Source organism: Canis lupus, chromosome 25 (assembly GCF_003254725.2).
Source record: "Canis lupus dingo isolate Sandy chromosome 25, ASM325472v2, whole genome shotgun sequence".
Classification (NCBI taxonomy): domain Eukaryota; kingdom Metazoa; phylum Chordata; class Mammalia; order Carnivora; family Canidae; genus Canis; species Canis lupus.
In genome coordinates, this window is record NC_064267.1 from 36727161 (window position 1) to 36739363 (window position 12203).

Genomic DNA, 12203 nt, shown 5'->3' on the forward strand with positions numbered 1-12203 from the left:
TATTCTCTGTGTTTGATAGGCGAAGAAATTATAACTGACTGGTTGAAGCCATCAGGTAGTAAGGAACAATTCCAGGATTTGACCCTAGCATTTTCTGATTCTAATGTCTGTGCTCTTTCACCTGTGTTCTGGGGTGCTATGCACTCCCAACTCCCAGGGCTTTTCTCTGAAGATTGCAAGAAAAGGTATTCAAGATCATCCACATAAGGGGCACCTGGGTGACTCAGTTGGTTAAGCATCTGCCTTCAGCTCAGGTCATGATCTCTGGGTCCTGGTATTGAGCCCCACATTGGGCTCCCTGCTCAGCAAGGGAGTCTGTTTCTATCCCTCTCCCTCTGTCCCTCTCTACTGCTCATCTCTCTCTCTCTCTCTCTCTCTCTCTCTCAAATAAGTAAATAAATAAATAAATAAATAAATAAATAAATAAATAAATAAATATTTTTTTAAAATAAAAGATCACCTACGTAAAAATTTAACTCTGCCTCAGAAATCTATATCCACACAGGTCAGAATCCTAGGAGGTCCGCAGAGTTTGAGGTTTTCCTCCATCAGGAAATAGGCATTTCTTGAGGCAGGTTAGGAGAGTAGAGATTCCTCTTTGGACAAAACTCAAACACAGGATTCCTAAGTGGCTCACTGTCTGCAGCAGGGGCTTGATTTGATAAAGGACGTCACAACCTGTAGAAGCCACCGAGGCTTCAGACCACACTAACTGCTGCGTGTGGGGCAAAGGTGGGCACCAAAAGAGGGAAAAATAAAAAAAAAATAGATCATATCTTCTCCATGCTTATTAGCACAAAAACCCAGTGATATGTTTGGCATTTTCTGGTTAAAGAGATCATATGGATCTCCTTGTAGGTGACACATAAGTGTACTATTCTTACTGAATGAGTTGCTGGTGATTAGCAACTATCTGATTGAATATATTACAATTACTCTGGTTATGGCACACAGATCCATGTACACTCACAAACCCCCACGACCAAACCATTGGTCTCAGCACTCTCCTCCTCTCCAGAATCTATACAAGGCAGCCTAGGCCATTGTGATAGAAACAGAGCCCACAGGTCTACCCATGTCATTATCAGCCCCGAAAGGTGAGGTCTTGGTCTGAACTCCAAGGCTGCATACAGTGTAATGGTATAGGCATTAGACATGGGATCAGCAGGTGCTCTCATAACTCATACACTGTGGGCAGGACACCAGAATAGCTCAACTATATCTCAGCCTCTGGTTTCAGGCTATTTCAGGGTGCCTCTTTATTCCCGTCCCAAATTTTATGAGAAAGGAAGCAACATCTGGCACAGAAACATAAGCTTCTCCTAAGCTTATGGAAACCTTTCTTGAGAAGTTACCACAGTGATTGGAGCAGAAAGACACAGAGAGAAGCATCTTGACCCTGCCAGTTATTAGTCACATGGCCTTAGGAAGTCAGTGAACTTCTCTGAACCCATTTCTTCATCTACAAAATTCACTCATTCATCAAATTAACTCGTTCACTTAATGTCACTTATTAACTACCTGCTGTGTTAATAAGTAATACCTATTAAGTGATCACTACATGCTGGCACCATGATAAGTGCCCTTTAACAAGGGGCAATGAAGTAGGCATGGTGTCTTCCTTCAGTGAATTTGCTATCCAGTAGGAGGTCACTGAGAAAGCATGTGTGAGCAAGTAGGCATATAAAACAAAATGAGGTGAGCAAAATACCCGCAAAATACCTGATGTTATTAGTACACAAACAATAAATGATAGTTGTGATGATGATTATTATTACTATTAACCTGATGTCTCCTGGACATTGAAATCTTCTGCCCGTTGAAATCTTCTTACGGAAAACCCAAGTTCCATTCTTTATGGACATCTAAAATCCAAAATGCCTGTAAAATCTGTAAGGGAAATTTCTCTGACCATCTCAGCTCTGTGCTCTTGATCACTCAGTTTATGGATCATCCATTTCACACATGTTCTTTTTGTAATCCTCCACATTGACCCAGATGGGAAATCCAACCCCTACCTTGATTTTTATCGTAAGTAAGTAAATGACTGAATAACACTTAGACACAACAATTTGTGTATTTAGTGGTTACTGAAGGTGTAGCAGAAGAGGGATTTAATGGGAGCAAAGCAAAGAACTTAAAACTGAATTCTAGGCTCTTTCATTCTAAAATGTTCTTAGACCTTTCGTGGGCCACTTGATTGCATGTACATTACAGCTTACTATCAACTTACTTTTCAGGAATAAAATCCATTTTTCTCTTTGATTGTCCTTGTAACTATTACTATCCATGTTCTCAGAATTTCAGCTTTTATCCTATCAAGATTCTCTCAAAGGCATCATTCTCCCAAAGAAAAATTCTGCTGATAGCTAATAAAATTTTAGATATTTTCACCTCTGCTTCATTGTTATTGTCATGATTAGGGTCATTATTAGTATTAATACTAGTATTAGTATTAGTATTAGTATTAGGGTTAGGATTAGTATTAGTGTTAATATTAAGTCTGACCTCTTAGGAAAGGCTTTCACAGATGTAGACTCCAAAAATCCATTTCCTTGAAGTATAAGGGTGATGTCACCTAAGATCCAAGACACCTAAGTATGTCCTGGTGCAGACTACAGGCATCCATATTTCTAGTATGAATCTCTCCAGTATCCCAAATATACCATAAAATGGAGAACAATGAAGTCATGCCTGCTTCACTGTGGATCATCTCCACCACTGGTTCTCTTCAACTTTGGCCACTTAAATAAAGGACCCAAAACTGTAGAGCTTGAGAATCTAATCTTCCTTCTCTGCTCTTCCTTACCCCAAGTATTAGTCCTGATTTTTTTTTCCTGAGAACTCAACAGTATATCAGTGTAGAACTTACTGAATCTTTTCTGATTCTAGAGCTTGCCAGAACTACTGGACAGGAATGCAGAAATAAAAATGAGCTCCAGATACACTGACTCCAGAGGTAATGGTGAATTTCACCCAACACCTGCCACTGTACTTCTGGAAAATGAATTCTTCAGAATTCTTTAGGACAGCAAAATTTGTCCAAATTTCCTGAAAACTGGGGGGTGGGGAGGGAGGGATCAGAGGGTAGGGGTCAAGGATTTGTTTTTGTTTGTTTTCATTTTCCAAAAAAAAAAAGAAAAAGGAGACAAATTTCCTGAAAACTAAATCAAAATACACCTTCAGTTGTACTTGGGACTCTATTCTCTACAAATAAGAGGTTAGATAGTATTACTTTTCACATGGCGACACCTTCCATAATGAGTCGCTGTCCACATGAATGAGTAGGTTTGCAAAGGTTTACAAGAAATACTCAATCCAAAATGGAACACTACCAGGCCTCCAGACCCAAGGCAATTTTAGAAAGACATTAGCTAGTGAATTTTGTGGCAATAACTGAGCTACTTTACTGAGCAACAGCATATTCACTTTTATCCTAAAACATCATGGAATCTCCTTTCTTGACTAAAGTATGGAAAAATTTGGTGTGTTTTACCTTCTATCTTTTTGATGTGTGGTATTGTGCAATTTTTGTGTTCACCTCTGTTATAATTTTGAGTGTTCGTAGGAAACTTAGTGGCCAATATTTTGTGACGTCCCCTTTCAGATGGCATAGTCCCAATATTTATTTTTGGATATTATATATCATGACATAATGAGCCCCCCTGCACATATTTAATCATGTTTAACTTTATCAAAATATAATTAACGTGCAATAAGCTGTACATATTTAAAGTGTACAACTCGGTAAGTTTTTACTTATCACTCAGGCACCCATGAAACCATTACCTCAATCAAGATAATAAATCTATCACTTCCAAAAGCTTCTTTCTTCCACTTTGTAATCCCTTCCTCACACAATTTCCCATTCCTTTTGTCCCCAGGTAGCCACTGATCCTCTTTCTTTCACTGTAGGTCATTTTTCATTTCTAAAATTTTATGTAAAAGAAATCAAATAGCACATATTTTTGTGTTTCTGGCTTCTTTTGTACTGCATATCACTTTGTAATTCATCCAAGTTGTAACTTGTATCAGTACTGTGCTCCTTTTCATTGTTAAATAGTATTCTGTTGAGTGACTATGCCATTGTTTGTTGCATTCATTCACTTGTTGATGGATAGTTGGGCTGTTTTCAGTTTTTGCCTATGACAAAATAAAGCTGCTATGAACATTTATGTACAAATTTTTGTATAGACATGTTTTCATTTCTCTTGAATAAATATCTGGAGTGGAATAGTTGGACCATATCACAGGTCTATAGTTAACTCTTTAAGCAACACCCAAACTGTTTTCCAAAGTGGTTGTGCTATTTTACATTCCCGCCAGTAGTTGAGAGTTCCAATTCCTCCACCTTTTTGGCAGTACTTAATATGGCCAGTCATTTTAATTCATAATATTCTAACAGATGTGCAATGACATCTCATTATGCTCTTATTTGCAGTTCTCTAATGTCTAACAATGTTAAGCATATTTCCATGTGTTCATTTGCCAACGGTATATTCTTTGGTGAAGTGCTAATCTGACCATTTTTTAACTGGGTTATTTGTATTTTTATTGTCGAGTTTTGATAATTTTCCATAAATTCTGGATATAAGTCCTTTATAGGATATAAATTTTCCATAAATTCTGGATATAAGTCCTTCTGATGTGCAAAAAAATTCAGCAGTATCTTTCAAAGAGCAGAAATTCTCAATTCTTATTTGTCAAGTTTGTCTTTTATGAGTATTTTTTGTATTGTATCTAAGATATCATTCCCTAATTCAAAATCATGAAGATTTTCTTCTGTCTTCTTTGAGAAGTAATATAGTTTGGGAGTGTATATTTATATCTATGATCCATGTAAAGATTTTTTTATGGTGCAAGAAATGAGTTTTTTGTTGTTGGGGTTTTGTTTCTTTCTTTGTCTATACATATCTACCTATTCCAGCACAATTTGTTTAAAAGACTATCTTTTTTTCCACCAACAAAATTGCCTTTGTTGAAAATCAATTAACCATTTATGCATAGTTTATTTTCAAACTCATTCTGTTCCACTGATATATTTATCTATGTATATATCGTATTATCTTAATTACTATTACTATGTAACTCCTAAAATCAGGTCGTGACAGTCCTCCAAATTTGTTTTTCTTTTAAAAATAAAAATAAAAATTTGTTTTAGCCCTCATAGTTCCTTTGGACTTTTCTATGAATTTAAGAATAAACATCAATTTTTACCAAAAAAAACTCTTCTGGAATTTAATTGGGATTATGTTGAATCATTAGATCAATTTGGGGAAAATTAACATCTTAACAGTATTGAGTCTTCCTATTCAATGGCATGGCCTTATCTTTCAATTTATTTAGTCTTCATAAATATCCTTCAGCTCAGTTTTGTAATTTTTAGTGCACAGGTCAATTTTCCCAGAATTATCCTTAAGTATTTCATATTTATAATGCTTTTTAAAGTAGTATTTTTTATTTCTTTAAAGTAGTATTTTTAAAATATTATTTCAAGTTCTGGTTCCTTGTTACTAGTATATAGAAATAAGTTAGATTTTGTATATCAGTCCTACATCCTGTAATTTTTTTAGACTTTATTTATTTATTTGAGAGACTGAGAGCATGAGTGGGAGTAGGTGCAGAGGGAGAGAGAGAGAATTTCAAACAGACTCTGCACTGAAGAGGGAGCCCAACTTGGGGTTCGACCCCATGAGCCTGAATTGAAACCAAGTTGGAGGTTTAACCTACTGAGCCACCAGGTGCCCCAATCCTGTAAATTTTCTAAATATACTTTCATTTCCTTAGAATTTTAGTCGATTTCATAAAATTTTCTTGAAAGATAATTATGTTCTCTAAGAAATAAGACAGGCTTATTTCTTTCTTTCTGATCTTGGTGCATTTTATTTCTTTTTTCTTCTTTATTACCTTGGTTGAATTCTCCAAGTACAATGTTGAATAGAAGTGGCAAAAGTGCACCTCCTTGCTTTTTTTTTTTTTTTTTTTTTTTTTTTTTTTTTTTTTTTTGATCTTAGGAGGAAAACATTCAGTTATTTGCCATTATATGTAATGTCTGTGGGTAGGTTTTTTCATAGATGTCTTTTATCAGGTTGAGGAAATTCCTTGCTATTCCTAGTTTGGTGGGAGTTTTTATCAAGATTAAAATGCTGGATTTCCACATTTTTTTTGTATGTTCATCAAGATGATCATGTGTTTCTCCTCTTTTAGTTAGTCAAAATGGGTAGTTATATTGGTTGATTTTTCAAATGTTAAACTAACCTTTCTTCTCATTATCAATTTTATTTTCCTGTTTCTCTGTATATAATTTTGTTTTTATTGGATACAAGACATTATGATATTTACTAAGTTGTTACTGGATTTCTTATATCTCTATTAAAGTTCTTGAGCTTTGCACTGAAATGCAGTTAATAGAAAGAATTTGATCCTTTGTATGTCTTGCCTTTAAATTTTGTTAAATGAGACCACAGCAGCATTAGGTATAGATTTAATTTTGCCCTACTACTAAATCAAAACTTTCTGACTACTCTACCCAAGGCCCCGTGAATTATGAAATTTTCACTCTGCTGCTGTGAATAACAATTCCCAGAGCTCTTTGCTCTCTGGTATATATTCCTCTAATCCTTTTGGATGGTTCTTTCCTTGGCCTTGAGTACTTTTCCACATACACACTGATCAGTACTCAGTAAAGCCTTCAGTGGAACCCTCTGCATATTTCTGGAGTCCTTACACTGAGCTTTCTACTCTCTGCACTCTACTCTGTCTACTCTCTTCTCAGTCTCCTCAGACTCCCAGCTTCATCCCCTCAACTCAAGATCTACCTGGATTCTCTTTCCCTGAGCTACCATCTGGCAAATCTCTCAAGCTAGAGCAATCACAGGGCTTACCTAGCTTTTATCCATCTCTCAGTGATCACTCTCATGTGTTGTCTGATGTCCAATGTGTTGTTACATATATTTTGTCTAGCTTTTAGTTATTTTAAGAGAAAAAAAATTAGTAATAGGGTATTGACCACACAGAAAGTTACTATAGCCAGTCAATGACACACAGGAAGCAGCAATGGACAGTAGAAAGGGCAGAGACTATGTGAATACTGATGGGGGAACCACAGATCTGATCAACAAAGAAGAAAACAGCCAACACGCTGGACAATAATATGTATCGTTCTCCTTTTCCCCAACTCAATTCGAGTGAGTAAGTAGAGGGAAGACAGAGACAACCATAGATAGAGTAGCAGATAATCCCTTCCATTCCAAATTCTGGAGTCACACTCACTCAAGGAAAATAAAATGGGCTTTGAATCAAAACTTAAAGTATTTAAATAGACAAAACTAAGCCTTAACACCCAAAATGATACTGTTTTAAATGACTAAAAATTATAGAATTAGATTCAGATATATTAAGGGAGTCCACTGCCCATAGGGAAAAGGGATTTGGGGAAAACACAACTTAGCAACTATTGAAGAAATATAAGTATTTTATGATTGCACCTCAAGTTAAGATGTCTGTCAACCTAGTCATGCATATATTGGTTAAGATTCTTTTAAAAATAATATGACAGGGCAGCTCTGGTGGCCCAGGGCTTCAGCGCAGCCTTCAGTCCAGGGCCTGATCCTGGAGACCCAAAATTGAGTCCCACGTTAGGCTCCTTGCAAGGAGCCTGCTTCTCCCTCTGCCTGTGTCTCTTCCTCTCTATCTGTGTCTCTCTTGAATAAGTAAATAAAATCTTTAAAATAATAATAATAATAATATGACAACCGATATATCAAAAGCTATAAACGAGTTTATACCCCTTGGTCAGTTTCTTGCTAGCAAGCCAGCTCTCTAAAAACAAAACTAAAAACAAAACAAAACAAAAAAAGCCTGAATTTGCAGCCTTTGTCAATTTTTGTGGTGCAAATAGAAGTTCCTGAATACAGAGATTTGCAAAATGTGCTGTCACAAACTGGTATGACCCAGCTCCAGCACACCATTGCCTTTGATTCTTCTTCTAAAAATTAATCCTAGAAAAAATAATTTAAGCAAGAAAAAAACTATATAAACAAAACTGTCATTGAATGGTTGCTTATGATAGCAAAAAATAATGTAAATAATTTAAATAGTTTGTTTATCCACTTGATGGAATATTACAAAGTTATTAAAAATAGAAAAAGAATAGAATAATATAGAGAAACACCGAATATAGTGTGAAGTGAATAAAGAAGAAAGCAAAATTTTATGTTCACTATGATTATATTAATGTAAAATATGTATGATTATGGCCCACGTCTCCAAAATACACAAAAACAGAACTCATTTTGTTATAGTCCTGTGATAGAATTATTTTCTTTCGTAGATGTACATAGAAAGTAATTCTATCACAAGAATTTGTTATTTATTACTCTTCTTTCAAAAGGCCTATAAAGTTATAATAATATTCTTTTTTATATATAACAAAACAAAATTAGCAGTAGTTTACTTAACCTATCTCTAAAGACATATTGGCACACTGGATTAAAGCTAAGAGCATCCAGGAAGTTGACTGGAGCACTATTTTAAAGGGCATTTCTCTAAAGAAAACATACAAATGGCCAACAGACACATGAAAAAATGTTCAACATCACTGAGCATCAGGGAAATACAAATCAAAACCACAATGAGGGGCACCTGGGTGGCTCAGTCAGTTACATATTTGCCTTAAGCTCAGATCATGATTCCAGGGTCCTGAGATGGAGTCCTGCACTGGGCTCCCTGCTCTGCAGGGAGACTCCTTCTCCCTCTCCCTCAGCCCCTCACCCCATCACTTGTGCACTCTTTTTCTCATTCTCTGTCTCAAAATGAAATAAATAAAATCTTAAAAAAACAAAACCTCAATGAGATACCACCTCACAGTCAAATGGTTAAAATTAACACATCAGGAAACAACAGATGTTGGTGAGGATGCAACAAAAGGGGAACTCTCTTACACTGCTGGTGGGAATGTAAGCTGGTACAGCCACTCTGGAAAACAGTATGAAGGTTCTTCAAAAAGTTAAAAATAGAGCTACCCTACAACCCAGCAATTGCACTACTAGGTATTTACCCAAAGGATACAAACAGAGTGATCCAAACAGGCATCTGTATCCCAATGTTTAGAGCAGCAATGTCCATAATAGCTGAACTATGGAAAGAGCCCAGATGTCCATTGACAGATGAATGGAAAGAAGATGTAAAAAAAAAAAAAATATATATATATATACACACACATTATATTATATATATCATATATATAATGGAATATATCATATATATACCATATATATAATGGACTATTACTCAGCCATCAAAAAAAATGAAATCTTACCATTTGCAATGACACGGGTGGAACTAGAGGGTATTATGCTAAGTGAAATAAGTCAGTCAGAGAAAGGCAAATACCATCATATGATTTCATTCATATGTGGAATTTAAGAACCAAAACAGATGAACATAGGGTAAAAGAAGGAAAAATAAAATAAAACAGAATCAGAGACGGAGATAAACCATAAGAGACTCTTAACTATAGGAAACAAAGGAGAAAAAAAGAAAATAAACTGAGGGTTACTTAAGGAGGTGGGGGGGATGGGGTAACTGAGAAATGGGCATTAAAGAGGGCACATGATGTAATGAGCACTGGGTGTTATATGCAACTGATGAATCACTGAACTCTACCTCTGAAACTAATAATATGCAATATGTTAATTAATTGATTTTTTTTAAAGCGATAGATAAATAAATAAATAAGTGACATTAAAATAACACTGGAAATCCAGTGCCAAAAATATTTACCAGAACTCTTATGAAGGGAACCTCCAGGTTGAGAACCCTCAAAGGGCAAGCTGAAGTAACAAGGGATTGTTCAAATGTCTCTAAGGTGGTTGAATCTGTTTAACTGCCAGTTTTTATGTAAAGGGGTTAGAAAATGAATGGGGGTTGTTCATCCTTAGAAGCCCTCTGCTCACTCAGCAATTCAATTTCTCTAAATAACTGCTGAGAAAACATTTAATAATATTATTTAAAGTAGTGCCAAATTGTTAGCTTTTCTGGGGCAGCCAGGTGTCTCTGGCTATAAACATAACTCTACCAATTTCTGTCAATTCCATTCAAATCAACAAAAGTTAAGTGAGTCCTGATTTACCACTAGACCCTGGCTAAACTTTGTGGACACACTAAGGGATAAAGACTCAGTTCTACCTTTATGAAGCCTGGTTGTCACAGAACAAAAGAACAGTACGTTGGTATAAGTACTGCTACATATAGGAAGTTTACTAGAGCCTTCCTGGAGCCTCTCCCAAAGTGCCTAGTAAACATGTTGAAGGGATCCCCTGGTGCCCATCAGTGAAGATTGTCCCAAGTCTATTAACCTCTCAAGCTTTCTTCTCCATCTGGGCTCCCTTTGCTCTTTGCCAAGATCTGGCCATTTCCTGCACCAACCTGTTCCAAGGCAAAGCTAGCCTAAAAGACTACAGCTTGCTCAGCCTGGCATCAGGTTGCCAGGTCAGCCTGCCAACTGGCAGGATCTTCCTTGCCCTCCCTGCCCTCTTCTGTCTCCTCCAACCAGAACAGGTGGCAGAAACCTGGCAACATGGAAGGCCCACATCATAAGCAGACCCAAAGCTTGCCAGAAAGGCCCAGGTGCTTCTTGCAACCAGTGCAGTGAGTAGGAAGAGATAGAGCTTTGTTGGCTCCTGGAAGTCACTGGGACTCTCCAAATGAAACTTGCTGAATAGAAGAACATAAGCACTGATTCCTAGTCCTGGAGGCTGGAGGCTAGAGGCTGGAGAAAGAAAAGGTATATTCGCATTTGAAGTATTTGGTTTTCTGAGTTGTGAGGCTGAGCGTCAATGATCTTCCTGCCTTATCTGAACAGCCCAGCCTAAGTCATACAGGAATCTTCCCAGTCCTGCAAGGCCTAGAAAATGTAAGTTGAAGAAAGGATTCTCTTTCTGAGGATAGGAAAATATGAAGATAATGGTTATCCAGCACTAGAAAACAAGACAGATTGAGATAAGAGAGTCCTTCTACATTCTTTTCTGAAGAAAGAACAAAGAAAGCAAGAGCTCTGCAGAAACATGGGGAAAACATCTTGAGTGGATAACAAGACAATGCATTGAACAGTGTCATTCAAATGCAATGCAATTAAATGGCCAAATCAAAGTTCCTAAAATGTGTGTGTTGCTCTCAGATACAAGTGAAGAAATGTACTCTATGTCATCATCTTGTAACTCCTCTTTGTTATTTCTCCCCCCAGAAAGTTCACCAACCTGTGGTTCCTCAGAAAGACAACAGAATATCAGATCCTAGATACACAAGCTGCATAGAGTGTTTGGTGGAAACTGATCCTTTCACGTCTGAACTGCAAGTGAACCAAGTAAACAAAGAATTAATCCCAGCAAATTCAAGGGTGTACTTACTTGACAGAAGTTGACTGATGTTGCAAATGGTAAGTTACCCGCACTTGCGCTGAGCTTGGTAAACCAAATGAAGAACTCATTAGATGGTACTTAGAAAACTTTCAGACGTCAGTAAATGGATTTCAATTAGATGGAAGAGAAAGCAAAACTAGTTCCCATGGAAACCAGCTTTTATCTGTCTAGGTTATCTGAAGTCTGGGACACCAATCCTGATGGTTTTGAATGGCCCTAAATGGTACTACAAATGTGGATATAGTTAATGTTCCAAACATAAATGGACTTATTTTTACATTTGGGCCATAAAACATGTATTTTATAGCTGCTTTCAACAACAAGCAAGACATTAACTGGCGGTATTTCAGGTAAATCAAAACCTGCTTCCCCACACCCCCTACAACTGTCGAATCATTGATCATGGTACCAACGTAAGGTATGTTCTCTCTTCAAGTGATTGTTTGCATTGTTTTGTACATTTAAAGTAAAAAACATTCAATTTCTAGGCCAGGAATTAAACATTGTAATAATAACACAACATTTATTGAATTGTGCTATGTACTATCTGCTTTCCATGCATTTTCTCAATTTATCTTTCTAAATACCCTATGAAATAAATTCTATTATTATTCTCCATTTGACATATAGAAAAAGAGAGGTTCAATAATCTGCCCAATGTTTCCTAGCTAAGTTGTGGAATTGCAAATTGAATTTAGGACTTTGTTATTCTGTTTCCTAGAACCCATAGATATTACTCATCTGCCCAAATAATTTTCCACATTTATTTTCACTATTTCTCCT

General features: G+C 36.5%; 1 long non-coding RNA gene across 3 annotated transcripts in view; it reads left to right on the forward strand.

Moving 5' to 3' along the window:
• Positions 1-12203, forward strand: part of LOC112669789 (uncharacterized) — a 115461-nt gene that overhangs the window by 23206 nt on the left and 80052 nt on the right. For all 3 annotated transcript variants that reach the window (XR_007405877.1, XR_007405878.1, XR_003142520.3), the window contains exon 3: positions 11246-11437. This is a non-coding gene — a long non-coding RNA (uncharacterized LOC112669789). The remainder of the gene's footprint in view (positions 1-11245; positions 11438-12203) is intronic.